This window comes from Nannospalax galili, unplaced genomic scaffold, assembly GCF_000622305.1.
Source record: "Nannospalax galili isolate Female #2095 unplaced genomic scaffold, S.galili_v1.0 scaffold726, whole genome shotgun sequence".
In the NCBI taxonomy this organism is placed as follows: domain Eukaryota; kingdom Metazoa; phylum Chordata; class Mammalia; order Rodentia; family Spalacidae; genus Nannospalax; species Nannospalax galili.
The window spans coordinates 708,878-727,558 of record NW_008355253.1 but is presented as its reverse complement, the minus strand read 5'-3'; the positions used below and the strand labels follow the sequence as shown (position 1 = coordinate 727,558).

Here is an 18,681-nt window from a genome sequence, read left to right as displayed (position 1 = left end):
TTTTAATCTAAGCACTTGGAAATATGAACTTCCCTCTTTAGGCTGCTTTCCTTTTTAAGTGTCCCAGAGGATTTTTTGTTTTGTTTTGTTTTGTCTTGTATTATCATTTTCATTTAGTGCCAGGAATATATTTACTTCTTTCTTAACTTATTCTTTGAACCATTCATTATTCAGAAGTGTGTTTTGTAATCTCCATGAGTTCTAGTAGTTAGCAGAGCTTCTTCATATATTGATTTTATGGTTTATTTATTGTGGTGTGATCGAATTCATGGAATTATTTGAATTTTTAATATTTTTGAGATTTGTTTTGTGCCTTATGTGGTCAATGTTAGAGAAACATCCATGAACTGTTGAATAGAAATTCTTTGGTGCTTGTGTGGAATACTTCGTAGATGTCTGTTAGGTCCATTTGATGTATGATGTCATTTAATTCAGGTGTCTCTCTATTTAACACTTGTCCTGTGGACCTATTAGAGATAGTAAAATATTGAAGTTATTGAGTTGGGGTTGATCTGTGTCTTAATGTTCTAAGATACATTTTTTTATGAAATTGGGTACAACAGATTTTGGTGCTTATATGTTCATGATTGTAATATCTTCTTGGTCAATTTTTCCTTTGATTAGAGTGAAGTGGCCCTCTTTATCTCTTATGATTAGTTTTAGTTTGAAGTCTATTTTGTTAGATATTAGAATCGCAACACTTGATTGCTTCTTAGTGCCATCTGAACGGAATTATTTTTCCCACCCTTCCACACTAAGGCAGTGCCTATCATAGAAGGTGATATAAGTTTCTTGCAGAAAAGAAAAACATGGATTTTTGTTTCTTAATCCTCTCAACTAGCTGTGTCTTTTGACTGGGAGTTGGGACCATTGAAATTTAGTTATCGTTGAAGTGTATATATGGGTTACTCTCACTTTAATTTTTGCATTCTTGGTCCAATTTTGTGTTTTCACAATTTATATTTTTTCTTTCTGTTGCCTCTTGGATGTAGTCATTCCATCCTTCAGTCATTATTGCTTTAAGTATTCTCTGTAGGGCTGGTTTGGTGGACATGAACTCCTTTCTGCCTACACATTTCATGTTTTCTGTTTAAGATTTTAGTTTTAATTCTGAAGAAAGAGGTACATTTCCTTGTTTTTAGTTTTAGCATCAGTTTATAATGGAGGTTTGTTTTCTTTACTCCTGTCTTTTCATTACTACACAAACGTCCAGAAACTACAGGGTTAAGTAAAAGCTGCAGGAAAGGAGGTCAGAGATTCACTCCTGTTAGTGATCAGATGGCCCTAGAACAGTGCTGTCTCAGAGTGCCATCATTGGGTGGGCTTAAGGTCAAAGAAAAACAGATTCTGACAGAGGGGAAAGACTGAAGCAGTCATTGCCATTATGCTATCACATTAGGGATAGGCATTAAATCTGTGGATAATTTTTTTCTTTTAAAACATACAAATTGAAATCTAAAGTCAAACTTTTTTTTCTCATTAAAAATTTACTTTTCCCCTCCTTACAAACGCTTTAGCAGTAGATCAGTTACTACAACAGATCAATTTATCTTGCCATCAACTTCCAATAAATTCCTTTGCTTAATGACACAATCAAGTACTCCCCATCAATTCAATAAAGAATTAAAAATTAAATTAAAAGCATTTTCTCTGCAATAGTAACAAGTTCAATAGCAGATGGATGCCTGGACCACTGCTTTACCAATATCATTGAAATCAACCTGGTTTTCAAACTTCTGCAGTTGATAATGCATTTACTGACCTTTCCTAGAGACTAATTATCATTTTCTGCTAAGCAGATTATGTCATCATTATGCGCAACAAACAGTAATTTTCTAAATTGTGATGCTGCCTTTTGATTTTTTTTTCCTTTGCTTAAAAAGGCCTCCCTCCACCCCCTGAAACATTCAACAGTGTCACTCACATGCTGGATCAACTGAAACTTTTACAATTACAAAAAAGAAAAAAGATTGCAGTGACTCTATGATTGCATTGCATCTGGGGCTAAGGAGAAAGGCTTGATCAGGAACATGATTTTTCAGAACCTGTAAGAGATGAGAAGGGAGCTGAGTGGGCTGAGGGAGAAAACAGGATGAGATAAATCCTGCATTTCCTAATTTTCTCTTTGCCTAGTGGCAGTTCAGTGTTGAATTCTGTAGTAGATCTGTGGGGGTTTTGCTGCGGGCTCCCAAGGATGTCTGAAAGCCTGGGGGTGGGAAGTGGAAGCTAGAAGAGTTTGAAGGGTGAGGGTAAGGACTCCAACTGGCTCTATGCAGAAGGATCTGAGTTCTGAAGGGGGTGCTGTGGTGGGTTTGTGACAGAGCAGAGCTGGGGCCGTACATCTCTGTGAGGGCCTGAAAGGATTTTAGCCAGTGTGAAGGACTGTTGTCTTGAAGAGAGTCCAAACTGTTTCCTGAAGATGCTGGAATATCTGGAATGATGGCTGGTTCTGTCCAAATTCCAGGGCTGTCCCAAATCACGCTGTCAGTGGTGGCAGTGTTGGACATTTGTGCACTGTGGTTGGTGTTGGAGGGAGAAGAATTGGTCAGTCCACCAAAGTTGATGTTAATGTTGGGTAGAAGAGCTCTTAGCCAGTGTTGCCATTTGTTCATGTTTAAACTCTCCACAGAACTGCTGTTGTCTGCTATGGGGTTCCCTCCCAGGCCTGTGTTATGCTGTGGCATGAGATTCAAGTCCAAGAAATTACTATTTGAGGTGGGATTTGCTGTGTGGTTCAAGTGAAAAGCCATCCAAGGATATCGGGCTGCCTGGCCCATAAAAGTGAACGAATTATAAATTGCTCAGTGCTGCTGAAATTGAGGGAACCTCTGTGGAAAGACTGAAAAGGTCCTGTTGAGAGAGTTGGCGTTTGCAGATGCAGCAGGGTGCAGAAATCCAGAGCCTGGACTTTGGCTGTGTAGTGTGTGAAAGGAGTTCTGAAAATATGTGGCAAATATGGAAGATTGGTCTTGGACAGACAGTTCCTTCTCAATCAGGTCTGCTAAGACTTTGTGAGTGACATCAAAGGGATCAAAACCCAAGCCATCTTCTAGTTGTTTAGAAGAATCAAAGTCAAATGCTGCTTGCCAATTTGTAGAAGATGATACTGATGTGAAGCGGCTCTGTGGTTCTGAAGCTGTAGGCCAATCACTGGATGTCTGAGGAGATCTAGGCAAAGGAAGACATTCACTTGGTATAGGGTTGGGGTGATGGAAATTGTCTGAGAATAATGACTGTGACTCTGTTACTGCCCCTTCAAAAGGGGACTTTGCACTGTGAGTGGATGAACCGATGGGAATGACAGGATTGGATTTTGATAAACCAGGTCATGGTGAAGGATTATCACTGTTACATATTTTCTGGGAATTATCACCATTCCCTATACTGAGAGAATTAGAAGCTTTGTCAATGGGGCTACCGTACCTCTGCAGTAGTGTCACTTTGTTCTTATTCTTATCAACTGAACCCATAGATAGCTGAAGAAACTTGAGATTTAATTTATTTAATTCTTGGAGTAGCTTCTGTTCGTGTTCTTGGTGTTTACCTGCCTGCATTTCCTCTTTTGTGAAGTGGGCTGCCTTCTCCCCCAGTTCATATAGATACATGCAGTCAGACTTTGGATACTGCATATTCTTTAAGACCTAACTACAGTACTTTGTTGTGCCTAAAGATGCCTTAAGTGTTCTGCCATCTACCACCACATTGCTGACACTGCATGGCTCAGAGAGCATCTTCTGACTGGATATAGGTTACATAAGCACTGGCTCTTAGACTCTGTGAGCTTGCATATGATGTGCTATTATTGATGACAACATTATGCATTTTACCAAACTCCCCAAAATACTCTGGTCATTTTTAAACTTCTTAAAGATGCCTTAAGTGTTCTGCCATCTACCACCACATTGCTGACACTGCATGGCTCAGAGAGCATCTTCTGACTGGATATAGGTTACATAAGCACTGGCTCTTAGACTCTGTGAGCTTGCATATGATGTGCTATTATTGATGACAACATTATGCATTTTACCAAACTCCCCAAAATACTCTGGTCATTTTTAAACTTCTGGGGCTGCTAGGTGCTGTGACAGATCTACTACAAAGACAACATTTTTTTTTTGTACCACGCTTACACTAGCCAAATGTTTACAGTTTTCTGAGGTTTTCTGTTTTCTCTCATTTTATTTCTGTTTTTGTTTTTCTCTCATTCTTTATCCTTTTCATTTCTTCCTGGGAGAGTGGTTTGTCAATTGCAGAGTCTTCTGGCTATGGCTTTCTAAAGCAGGACAAAGCCCACTGTCCTCAGTGCAAATTTTGTGCCCAACGAAATTGGCAAATCTGGTAGCCACAAGTGCAAGGGAAAAAGTTTATATCATCTATCTGCAAGGGCTCCATGTAAAGAGGGACTTTGCATCAGGACTGTGAGACATCTTCCTCTTTACTAAACAGCAGCAAATGTTTATAATAATTTAAGGGAAAAGGAAATTCAGCACTGAAAGCTAAAATGTAGAACTTTAAAGCCCACCTGGCTTGCCTCGCTTTCCCAGTACCAACTCCATGCACTGCTGTGTCCTGACCTCATCAGAGACCAATGAACCAACCTTGGTGAGAAAACTCTTCAGAACCTCACCTGACTGCTTCAGCAAGTCTGACCTTTACAGCTGAGAGAGAGACTCTCAGCTTTCTGTGGGTTCCATAGCCAAATGGGCTACCATCTTAAATTAGGATGAGTTTTCCTTTTTATGTACCTTATTTTTCTCTTGCTGGTATTAGTATGCTCCCTTTGTTCTACACATTTAGTGTTTTTACTATATTCTCTTCTTATCTTGTATACTTGGTGTTCTATATGCTTTTTGTACTTGTATGAGAATGTCTTCTTAATATACAGAAATTTTCTTTTATAACCCTGTTGAAGATCTGTTCAATGCCATTGACCTGATATTCTTCTCCTTCCTCTATGCCTATGATGCATAAATTTGTTCTTTCCATAGTGTGCCACCTTTCCTGCATATTCCAGTTATGTGCATTTAGACTTTTTTATATACTTTACTTAAGATGTCCAATTCTTCAACTTTTTCATTCAATCTTGATATTCCTTTTACCTGTTCAATCATTTTGTTGGTGAGGCTTTCTCCTATCATTTAAAATTGGCCTTTTGAAATTTTCATTGCTTTCTTCATTTCTGTCTCAGTTTTTGTCAATATTTCTCTCTTATGAATACAGTAAAAACTTTATTCTTATCCCCTTTTAGATTTTAAGTTGTTTCTTTTTGTGTTCTTTTAATTCATTGAATTCTTTGATCATCTTTATGATTGTTCTTTTAAATTCTGTGTCCTGGGTTTCCTCGAAGTAGTTCTAATTGTAAAACTCTTTTATAAGTCTGGTGGTGTTTGTTGAAGGCATATTATTTTATTGTTTTATATTATTATTTTTTGTGATTTTCATAAACATTTTTCTTTTCTGGCTTGTGATTCTGATATGAAACTCAAACCTGCCTTTGTTGAGTTGAAGTTTGATTCTGTTTGTATTATCTATGTACCTTGGTTGCTTTCTGTTTGGGTGTGAAAAGTTAGTTGGTCAAGGTTCCAGGTTTTCTTTTAGTTTTATACTGGTGGGATCAGAGGGATGTGGGAATCCTATTTGGGAGTTCTCCAGGAAGATGAAGTGGCCCTGGCTATTTAGATGGACTTCAGTAGCCATAGAGGGAGGGATAGGACCAAAGTCCAAGGAAAGGATATGGGAAAAGGATGCACTGGTTCCTATCAGCCAGCAGGAAAGCATAAGCCATGGAGCACTGGGAGGGACTGCAGATGGTCCCAAATAGGGGAATGGGTATGGTGGGCCTTTGGTAGCTCCCTTCTGGAGGCTGAGTCAGGAATTCTCAAGCAGTCTCAGAGGGACTGGCACACAGGAAGTGATGGAATATAGACCCCTACTCAAGTTGGTAGATTTTTGAATTACCTCTTGTATTTCATTAGTTGTATGGAACTCTTTAAATTATTTATTATATCTTGATTTTATTTTTGTCAGTCATATAGCATCCACTTCTTTTTGTTTTTCCAGTCTATTGAAATATCAGTTTTAGAGCAGCATGTCCTTATGATTCTCTCAATTTTATCAGTATCTTTTGTAATGTTTCAGTTTTTGGCTCTGATTTTATTTATGTGGGTTATCTCCTTCTTTTGGATAATTTGGCTCTAGGTTTATACATCTTATTAGTCTTTTCAAAGAACCAACTCTTCATTTCATTTTTCTGTTTATCTTCTTAAATTTCTACTTAATTTCATCCCGATTTTGATGATCTTTTCAAACTACTCTTTTTGACTTTTGTTTATTCTTTATCCAAGGCCTTTAGGTGCATAATTATGTCATTATTATTAGATTTTTATTAAAGTTATTGATGTAGGATTTTAGGGATATGTGTGTTCCTTTAACATTGAATACATTGTGCCTCATAGTTTCAGTTTATTGTGTTTTAATTTTCATTAGAACTACGAAATATTTAACCGCCTTCTTAATGTCTCTCTTGACCTTGTGTTGTTTTATTTACATGAGTATCTTTACTTTCTGATTTTTTAATTTTTGTTGACATAGAGCTTTATTCCTATGTGGTTAGATAGAATATAGGATGTTATTTCAATTTTCTTAAATTTGCTGAGAACTCCTTTGCATCCTAATATGCAGTTGATTTTGGAGAATTCTCATGTGCTGTTGAGAAAAAAAATAGATTTTTTAGTGTTTCGATATAATGTACTGTAAATGTCTCTTAAGTCTATTTGATTTATGATGTCATTTAACTCCAGGATTTATGTACTTTTTTTTCTATATGACTTCTGTATTGGAAAAAGTGTGGTACTGAAGTCAGCCACTATCTTAGGGTGGGAGTTAATCTTTGCTTTACCCAATACTATATCTTTAATGAAATTTGGTGCCACTGTGTTTGGTGCATATATGCTTAGGATTATAATATCCTCTTGGTGGATATTTCCATTAATGTGTATGAATTATCCTTTTTCATTTCTTCAGACTAATTTCAATTTGAAGTCAATTTTTTCTGATATTAGAATAGCTATAACTTCTTGTTTCTGAGTTCTATTTCCTTGGAGTGTCTTTTTCCAACCTTTTTACCCTAAGATGCTGTTGATAATTAATGGTAAGGTGTGTTTCTTAGTGGCAGCAAAAAGATTCTGTTTTCTAATCCATCTTTTTATTGAGGAACTGGGAAAATTAATATTGACAGTACTAACTAATGTTTTTAATACCTGTTACTTTGTTGTTGCAGTGTTATTTTCCTTGACTTTCTTTACATTAATTTTTTGGAACGGTTTAATCATTTTTTTGTGCCTTCTTAGGTTATTGAATCTTCTCTTCAAAGGAAACTATTCTTTCTGTTATCCTCTGTAGAACTAACTTAGTGAACATGAATTCCTTAAATCTGTTTTATTGGAAAGTTTGCTTTTTCCTTTATTTACTGAAAACTGACAGTTTTACTGTGTTTTTTCATGACTTGTCCATCAGTGTAAACCCTTCTTGTTTTCATAATATCCATTAAAAAATTAACTTTTATTTTTATGTGATTTCCTTTATATGTCACTTGATCTTTTTGTCTTGCAGCTTTCAATATCTTTTCTTTGTTCTGTGTAGTCAGTGTTTTACTGTTACATGACATATGGAGTCTCTTTCCGGTTCTGTCTTATCAGTGTTGCACCTTGAAAAGTATCTATTTCTTTAAATTTGGTAAATTTATTTTATGGTTTTTTAAAAATTATTTTTATATATTTGATCTGAATTTCCTTTCCTCTTCTCTACCTATGATTTGTAGATTTGATATTTTCTAGTGTTCCAGAGTTTCATTATGCTCTCTTCATGGGTAATTTTAGATTTAACATTTGTTTGACTGAGTGAGTCACTTCCTCTTCCCTGTTTTCAAGACTGGATATTCTCTCTTCAACTTCATCCTTTCTTTTGGTTAGACTTTCTTCTGAGCTTTTTGTTTGATTTCCAAAGGTTTTCACTTTGAGTTTTATTTTAGTTTGGCTTTCCTTGAGAGTTTCTACCTCTTTATTAAATTCTAATTTCATATCTTGAGTTGTTTTATTTCATTCAATTATTTCTGTTTCAGTCTTCATTCAGTCTTTTATTCATATCTTTTGAGTTCCTTGAACATAATTCTAATTGTTACAACATTATTGTCTTGTGCATCTGCTAAGGTACTTATCTCAGAAAACACTATAATTGAGATGCTGATTTCTAGAGGAGACATATTGTTTTGGCTATTAATGTTATTTGTGGTTTTGTGATGGGAACTAGGCATCAGGAGTTATGTCCTTGTGTTTTTTGTTATGGATAGCTGATATGGTCTTTGTTGAGTAGATGTTTGGATCTTTATTTGCTGTTATCAAAACTTGCCAGATCACCTAAGTTCTGCTTGGTGTTCAGTCTTGAGAACATTCTGTGTTTATTGTGAATAGGATATCAAAATCGGTTTCAACTCATCTATGGAGGGGCTCAACTTCTGAAGCTGCTCTTCATGATTGGAATCCACATTGTCCCAGAGCAAAGGTATGGGCAGAATGGCTGCTAGGAGACCAGGTTGGAGAGCTGGGTTTGAGCATAACTACCTGGGGTTTCAGGTCAGTGTCCACATGGTCCCAGAGAAGGATGGGTGGGGTGACTGGGTGGAGACTTGAAAGGAAAAGCTGCACAGACTGGATCTCCTCTGGGTCGGACTCCAGTAATGGAGCAATAGCATGGGAAAAAATGGCTGATCAGGTACTGGGTAGATAGATTCTGTATAGAGGTCACTACCCAGAGTTCCAGCTCAGACAGCATGCAGTCCTGGAAGGGTATGCAAATCAGAAATACCGGTCAGAAACTGGGTGGCTTGTTGATGTCATTTTTTCTATTGTTATTAATAGCCTCAACAAACTGACCAATAAAATGCCATACTCCTGGCTTACTTTCATAGTGCTAGAAGGTGCTTGGGAGAAAAGATATGAACGGTCTTAATCACCATTGAACTTTGCTTGCTTTAATATTGTTCTGCCAGGTAAGCTGTCCTTAACAATGCAATAGTGAAATGACATTTAAAAGGGTAATTAGTCACTTTATATTTGAATTTGAGGCTGGCTTCATCATAAGGACTTCATGTCTGAGAAGAATCCTTTCTGGGCTGGAAAGATGGCTCAGAGGTTAAGAGCACTGACTGCTCTTGCAGAGGACCCAGGTTTGATTCCCAGCACCGACATGGCAGCTAACAGCCATCTATAACTCCAGTTCTGGGGCAATCAGCCACCTTCTTCTGATCTCCACAGACATTGCATGACAGGGGTGCACTTAACACATATGCAGGCAATAGACTCAAACACATAAAATAAAAATAATAAGTAAAATATTTTTTAAAAAAGGAATCCTAAGAGACAACTGAGACTGTGAGACATGTTTTATATAAGTAAAAGGAAGATAACTTGAAAAGGGATCTGACATTATTATGAAATTGTAGAATCATCACTCAAGTAAGAAACTATAGTTCTAACTCTTATTTATTTATTATTGCTTATTTGTTTTTTATTGAGATGAGGACACATATAGCCCAGGCTGCTAACTACCTTATTAAAGTAGAAACCGAAAATGCCATCAGTAAAATAACTGAAAGAAAGTTGCTTATAGTTCCTCACTCAACTTTAATTTTGTAATAGTTCATCTGAAAAATGTGTCTTAAGTGCTAAGTGTGTGTGTGTGTGTGTGTGTGTGTGTGTGTGTGTGCAATACACACAGGGAGTTGAGGATTTGTATCTTTATGAATGAAATCAGCAAAAACTCACAAATTAAATGAGCTAAAATACAACAATAATCTTAAACATAAAATATTACAATTACATGTATTGAGTTCTCTAGATATTTCTAAATAGTTGCTTTATGTGCAAAATAAAAAGCTTCATGAATCTGAGCAAATAAGTAGAAATCTTTAGGAAGTATATGTTTTTTTATCACTTGCTGAGGGGAGGGGAAGACTACCCATTCTTTCTGGAATATTTAAGTCCTTTGGGATGGCACTTACTGAAATATTTCTTCAAAGATAGGACAAGGTTATCATCATTGGCATTTATTCAATGATCATTTTCCATCCTGTCCGCCCTTTCCAATTCAGTGTTATCACTGCTGAGTAAATCATCTACAAAAACAGCAATCTGTCATTCATGGAAGACAACTCTACCCTCTCAGACACTTACAATGAATAGCCTTAGCACTCAAAATGTAAGTTATGAAATAACACCTGGGATCCTGCAATCTTTCATTCACTTTGTATGATAAGTCATTTCTCTAAAAGTGGTTATGTCATTATCACATTGATGCATGGGAACAAGGGAGGTTGTTTCAGTCAGCTCAGGTCACTTGGCAAACCTGCTGGTGGTTTCAGGCCAAGGAGACATCCAAGTGATGAAGTAACTTTATTTTGGAAAAAATATGTTATTAAGTGCTGTGGCTATGATTTATGAAAATAGTCATGGTTTTCTTGAGTTCTATAAGACCAAAATTGAGTTTTTTCAGTCGCCAAATAAACCATCATAGGATATCATATTTATATTGAATGAGAAATTACATTATTAAATCATTTGCATCTTGAAACTAACTTCCTGGTAAAATAGCATTGTTTATAATATAAAGGGAAAAGATCAATATATCAGTAATACTATTTATTGTTTGTTAATGGATGAAGGGATATTTATTTTTAATTAATTAATTAATTTATTTATTTATTTATTGTCTTTTTGAAGCAGGGTCTCCCTGTGGCCCCAGCTGTCCTGGAACTCACTATGTAGACCAGGCTGGCCTTGAACTCACAGAGATCCGCCTAAGAAATACAAAATCATTTATTTTAATTTATTTAGTTTTCAATCAGAGAGGATATATAGTTCAGAATTTTTAAAGACATACTCAGAGAGAAACATTAGGATAATTAAATTTTTAGATGGAAAAATGTGAGGAAGATATTTTGAGAGACAAATTGTTAGAGCAATTATTAAGGAATGGGGGGAAGGAAGGACAGTGTTTAATATAAAAGTGCTGCCGACTTAGTTAATGCTTCTCCAATTCCACTTGCTGTGAGACACAAATAATTAAATAAAGAGAGTAAAGATATGTAATTTGGTTCTAAGTTAGACAAATTTTAGAAAGTCTATACTACTGAACATTTGAAAAGCCAATTTCTTCTCTGATTTCCTTAGTTCTGAAATAGGGATAAGTTATGATGAGGGTACATAAAAATCATACATGTTGAGTGATGGTCATAACAGATCCCAAAGGTATGTAAGAATCTCCCCTGATTCCCTTTAACATAGAGGGATTTGGTTCTAAGTTAGACAAATTTTAGAAAGTCTATACTACTGAACATTTGAAAAGCCAATTTCTTCTCTGATTTCCTTAGTTCTGAAATAGGGATAAGTTATGATGAGGGTACATAAAAATCATACATGTTGAGTGATGGTCATAACAGATCCCAAAGGTATGTAAGAATCTCCCCTGATTCCCTTTAACATAGAGGGATATGCTTTAAAAAAAAAAACTTAAATGAAAAAAGAACAATAACAACAAAAGATTCCTATTAGTTTTACTTCTAGAAACTAAATAGCATATAGAATTTGAGCTAAACTCACCATGGGGATACTTTTCATTCTCCCACCTTAATAACAACTCTAAATGTATTTTTATGAACCTAGACACTTTTATATATCCTGTTTGTATTGGGAAATCAGTGATGTGAAGAGACATATTAAAGCCTAGAGCAAAAGGAAAAATAAATCAATACAGTAGATTGTGTCTGTACTTTAAAGTTTGATTTATTGTTCAGCATAATTTTTGCAATACTTTCGACTTAAAATTTATGTTAAATATTATTTATCTTGATTAGGAATTTTTTCCCTATAGCCTTAAATTATTTGTTCGAGGTGGATATTCTGTTTGCCTTTCTCTAGCGCAGTTTCTGTGGGAGATATTTTTAGTTTAGGGATTCAAAAATTTGTTTCTGTGTCACTTTATGTTAGGTTTCAGAGAGAAGTTCATTGCTATATCCACTGTTAAACTGAAAACAAGAACTCAGGTGAAAAGATTCTACATGGGGAACAGGAGTCAGCTTAGCAAAGCCCAAAGTGTGTAATGGGGTCTCCTAAGAATATTTTCTATGCTGTTATCTTACATAGGTCCCCCTTGCCCATTGCCCTGCATCCCAGGGTATAAGTGATACTTCTAACTCTGTGGTGTGAAGTCTGTCACTGGAAAATTAGCATATCTCTTTGTTTAATAATACCTCTCCTGCTTTATCATTTCTTTCTAATGCTATTATGATTCATTGAGCACTTGGAGCTCACCAAGCATAGGAATATCTCTTTGTCTTTTCAACCTTTTTTAAGGATCCTAATTCCAATTAGTAATGATTTTACAGCTGAGTAATCTGAATAATAGTCCCCAACCAATCTGTTGACAGATTATACTTTGACCTAAGCTTCAAATGTGGTATATTATCTCAAGATAAAAGAAAGAAGCATACATCAAATAATCTAGAATTTAAAAATTTGAACTCTGAAACTAGGTGGGATATAGACTGCTAGAAATCAGAGTTCCATAGTTCAAATATTTATATAATCTGCATGGTACTAGTAATGACATACTGATTGGCATTACATCACACTGGAAAAAAACAATAATAATATCATGTAATATACATTATATTTAAGCTTGTTGAAAGCCGAATATGGGAGAGAGGAGGACTCTCCTGTCCTACATGTCAGTATCTTTGGTTTCATGAATTCTTAAAAACACTTTACTTAGGGAAGGCTTCCCCAAAACTTTTCAGAGAGAAGGAAAAAACAGCAAGCAGCTAAGGGTTTAAAATATTGTGTCTTCACCTCCCTCTGTCCCTGGGCTTCATGGCCCACCAGCCTGTTCCCTGGACAATGGGGTTGAGGTCTCCGCCCAGGGCCACCACTGCTTCCTGACCCCTTGCATCCAGACAGAATTCTTTCTCGTGGTCCCCGGGAGCCCACTGGGCCTGGTCCCACCCTCATCTCCCTCTGCTTCCCTGGGAATACATGACCCACTGACCTGTCTCCAGGGTAAGTTGATCTTTGACTCAGCCAGCCTCATTCACCCTCCCATCTCCCCCACCCATTTCTCCTCCTAGCCTGGGTCCTGTCCCATTCCTTGTCTTGGTGCCCCAGACACGGGAGAACCACCACTGCTTCCTGATCCTTTACATGCAGACCAACCCAGTTCCCTCTCCCAGTCCCCAGGAGCCCTCTGGGCCTGGTCCCACCCTCACCTCCTGCTGCTTCCCGGGGCTGCACAGCTGCCAGCCTCTTTCCTGGACACCTGGGCTGCACCCTTGGCCCAGGGCCACCACTGCTTCCTGATCCTTTACATGAAGACCAACCCAGTTCCCTCTCCCAGTCCCCCGGAGCTCTCTGGGCCTGATCCCACCCTCACTTCCCTCTGCTTCCCTGGAAGCTGCACAACACTCCAGCCTCTTTACTGGACATCAGGGTTTACCTTTTGGCTTGCTGATCCTTTGCATCCAGACCAACCCAGGTCCTCAGTGCAATCATCAGGAGCACTTGGGGCCTCTTCCTGCCCCCATCTCCCCTTGCATCTCTGAATGTCAAAGCCAGCAGCTGCCAGAGACCAGTAGACCACTCAAATTTCTGAGGCCAAAATCTTTCCTGGAAGGATCCAGACCTTAGGAGAAAGCTTGAGAGCATCTAATCCTCATCTGATTGGTCCTATGTGGGAACTCCTGAAGACAAAAGCAATCTGGTCACTCACTCCAGTATTAAATCAAAAGAGAGAACTAGAAGCTTAGATGAACCACCTTTTCATGCCCAAAAAGTAAACCGCAAAGGGACATAAAGTTTACAAAAAGAAGCAGACCTAAACTTGAAGACTTGTGTGTCTCGTGAAGACTTGTGAAGACTTGAAGTCTCACACAAGAATCAGAAACTACAAAAGAAATTCACATGTCAAAATCACAGAGAAAAAATAACATGAAAAACCAATACCAATAATCCTCTAGAACATTACAGTGAGAACTGCCTAGAGATAATGCAAGACATGGAAATCAAAAGAACAGTTATAAACATCATAAAAGAACTCAGTGAATTTAATGAACACTCAAGCAAAGAGTATGAAAATTTTAAGAAAGCACTAGAATGGAATATGCAGGAATTGTGTGACACCATAAAAAGATCAAATTTACGAATCATAAGTATACAGGAAGGGGAAGAATCCCAAGATAATGGCATGGACCAGATCTTCAACAGAATCCTAGAAGAAAATTTCCCAAAATTAAAGAAATACATGCCCCTACAAATACAAGAAGCATATAGAACACCAAACAGACAGGACCAGAAAAGAAATTCTCCATGGCACATCATAGTAAAAACACTAAGTGTACAGAACAAAGAAACAATACTGAAAGCTGCAAAAGAGAAAAAAGTCAAATATAAAGGAAAACTATTAGGATTACAGCTGGCTTTTCAGTGCAAACTATGAAAGCCAGAAGATCCTTGACCAAAGTATTCCCAGTTTTAAATGACCACAGATGCCAACCCAGAATACTATACCCAGCCAACATGCCAACATTTCTATTATAGTTGAAGAGGAAAGAAAAGTTTTCCATGATATAAGTATGCTGAAGGAATTCATTTCCACAAAACCAGCTCTTCAGAGAGTTCTGGAAACAATACAAAGAGCTGAAGAAAGGAATGACTATACACAAGGGGTTGCTGAAAGATTCAATGAAGGTATAACTGGAAAAGTACAGCTATATCAAGAATGTAAACAGAAATAAAGATGACAGGATTCAATACCCATCTTTCATTAATAACTTTAAATATTAATGGACTGAAATCCCCAGTTAAAAGACACATAAGAGTTGAATGGACTAAGAAAAAATACCATCTTTTTGTTGTCTGCAAAAAACTCATCTCACTTTCAAGGACAGGCACTATCTTAAGGTGAAAGGATGGAAAAAATATACTAAGCGAATGGTACTAAGAAAAAAGCAAGTGTTGCAATTCAAATATCTGACAAAGTAGAGTTTAAACTAAAACTAATTAGAAGAGATAAAGAGGGCCACTTCATTCTGATAAAAGGAACAATAAACCAAGAAAATGTTACCATCATGAACATATATTCACCAAACTCTGGTGCACCAAACTTCATATAAACAATACTACAGGACTTTAAGACCCAGATTAATCCTGACTCATTAATAGTAGGGGACTTCAATACCCCACTGTCTCCATTAGATAGATCAACAGGGCAGAGATTTAACAAAGGCATATGTATTAAACAATACCTTATATCAAATGGACCTAACAGACATCAACCAAGCATTCCACCCAAGCACCAAAGGACACACTTTCTACTCAGCACCCCAAGGAACCCTCTCTGAGATTGACCATATACTGGGGCACAAAACAAACCTTAACAAATACAAAAAGATTGAAATAATTCCATGCATTCTATCAGACCATAATGCAATAAAGCTTACAATCAACACTGGAAGAAGCCCTAGTCACCACATGAACACATGGAGATTAAACAACACATTGCTGAATGATGAATGGGTCAAAAGAGAAAATTTGGAGAGAAATAAAAGTATTGCTGGAACTAGATGAAAAGGACAAGACAACACAAAAAAAACCTCTTGGACATGCTGAAAGCTGTCCTTAGAGGAAAGTTTATAGCTCTAAGTGCCTATATCAAAAAATCAGAAAGAACACAAATAAATGACTGAACAGTGCAACTAAAGACACTTGAAAGGCAACAGCAAACGAAACCCAAACACAGTAACACTGCAACTCAACACACTTGAAAAGCAACAGCAAACAAAACCCAAACCCTGCAGACAAGAAGAAATAACAAAAATCAAGGCAGAAATCAATGAAATTGAATCAAAGAAAACAATACAAAGAATCAACAATTCCAAGAGCTGGTTCTTTGAAAAGATAAACAAGATTGACAGACCACTAGCCCAATTAACCAAAAAAAGAAAGAGCACCTCCAAATCAACAAAATCAGAGATGAAAGGGGAAACATCACAACAGACACCAGAAAGATACAGAACATTATAAAGGAATATTTTAGAAAAACTATATGCTACTATATGAAATCCTAAAAGAAATGGACAGATATTTAAAGGCATGGGAACCACCAAAACTCAACCAGGAAGAGATTAACAGCTTAACCATGTACATAACACAACAAGAACGAGTAATACAAAACCTCCCGACCAAAAAAAGCCCAGGGCCAGATGGATTTACAGCTGAATTCTATCAGACATTTAAAGAAGATTTACATCCAATACTACTTAATTTATTCAAACAGATAGAAATGGAGGGAGAGCTTTGAAATTCCTTCTATGAACCCAGCATCACTCTAATACCAAATCCAGTTAAAGATACAACCAAAAAAGAAAACTATAGACCCATATTCTTAATGAACATAGATGCAAAAATTCTCAACAAGATTCTTGCAAACTGCATACAGACACAGATAAAAAAAATCATCCACCATGATCAAGTCAGCTTTATCCCAGAGATGTGGGGATGAATCAATATACATAAGACAATAAACGTCATCAATCATATAAATGGGCTCAAAGACAAGAACCACATGGTCATCTCGATAGATTCAGAGAAGGCCGTAACAAAACTCAACATGCATTTGTCTTAAAAGTCCTAGAGAGAATTGGACTGGAGGGAACATAGCTCAACATAATTAAAGCCATATATAACAAACCCACAGCCAACATCATTCTAAATGGAGAATAACTGGAAGCATTCCCATTGAAATCAGGAACCAGACAAGGCTGTCCACTATCTCCACTTCTTTTTAATATAGCTCTTGAAACTCTGGCAAGAACAATTAGACAAGAGCAGGAAATTAAAGGAGTAATAATTGGAAAAGAGATCAAATTATGTTTTTGAAGATGATATGATATTATATCTAAAAGATGCCAAAAATTCCATCAGAAAACTCCTAGAAATTATTAACATGTTCAGTAAAGTGGCAGATTACAAAATTAACCTACAAAAGTCTGTAGCCTTTCTATACACCAATAAAAGCAATCAGAGAAAGAGCTCATCTAAACAATCCCCTTCACAATAGCTGCAAATATTAAAATATCTTGGAATAAACTTGACCAAGGACATTAAAGAGGTCTACAATGAAAATTTTAAAGCTTTAAAGAAAGAAATTGAGGGAAGACATCAGAAGATGGAAGTACCTCTCATGCTCACAGATTGGAAGAATTAATATTGTGAAAATGACCATCTTACCCAAAAGTCAATTATAGATTCAATGCAATGCCAATCAAAATCCCCATGACATTTTTCACAGAATTGGAAAAAACCATCCTAAGATTCATATGGAAACACAAAATACCTCGGATAGCCAAAGAAACCCTGAGGACTAAGAGCAATGCCGGGGGGGGGGTTACTATACAAGATTTTAAGCTGTATTGCAGAGCTATAGTCATAAAAACAACATGGTACAGGCACAAAAATAAACCCATGGATCAATGGACCAAAATTGAAGACACAAATATGAGTACAAGGAATTTCAGCCACCTGATATTTGACAAAGGGGCCAAGAACATTCACTGGAGGAAAGACAGCATGTTCAGCAAATGGTGCTGGCAAAACTGGATCTCCACTTGTAGAAGAATGAAACTAAACCCCTATCTTTCACCCTGCACAAAAGTCAATTCCAAATGGATCAAAGACCTCAATGTAAAGCCTGAAACTCTGAAACTGTTAGAAAGAAACTTTGGCAAAAACCTAGAAGATAAAGGTGTAGGAAAGGATTTTCTAAACTGGACATCAATTACTCAGGAAACATGGTCAAGAATCAACAAATGGGACCTTGTTAAACTAAAAGTCTTCTGTACATCAAAGGAGGCAACCAGGGAAGTGAAGAGAAAACTACAGAATGGGAGAAAATCTTCACCAGCGACACATCTGACAGAGGTTTAATATGCAGAATATATGACGAACTCAAAAAAAGAGAATCAAGACAAGTAACCCAATTAAAAGATGGGCTAAGGAGCTGAAAAGAGAGTTCTCAAAAGAAGTACAGAAGCCTATGAAGCATCTTAAAAGATGCTCAACATCTCTAATAATTAGGAAAATGAAAATTAAAACCACTTTAAGATTTCGTTTTACCCCAGTCAGACCGGCTAAGATCAAGAGAACAAATGATACCAAATGTTGGAGAGGATATGGGGAAAGGGGAACACTCATCCACTGCTGGCGGTGCTGCAAACTTGTTCAACCCCTATGGAAGGCAGTGTGGAGAACTCTTAAAAAACTACAAATGAACCTACCATTTGACCCAGTTATACCACTCCTTGGCATATACCCAAAGAACTCATCCTATTGCAGAGACACTTGTACATCCATGTTTGTTGTTGCTCTTTTCACAATAGCTAAGAGATTGAAGCAACCTAAGTAAAGAAAGATGAAATCATGAAGTTTGCAGGTAAATGGATGAAACTAGAAACTGTTATACTAAGTGAAGTAACAATCTCAGAAAAAAAATCGACATATGTTCTCCCTCATATGTGGATCCTAGGATCAGACTCTGATAAATAAGTATGCAAACAGACATAACTGCAGGAACCAGGAC

The 18,681-nt window shown here is 36.8% G+C and overlaps 1 pseudogene; it reads right to left on the bottom strand.

The window, feature by feature from the left end:
* Positions 1 to 2,129: 2,129 nt before the first annotated feature.
* Positions 2,130 to 18,681, bottom strand: part of LOC103749442 — a 42,849-nt pseudogene continuing 26,297 nt past the window's right edge.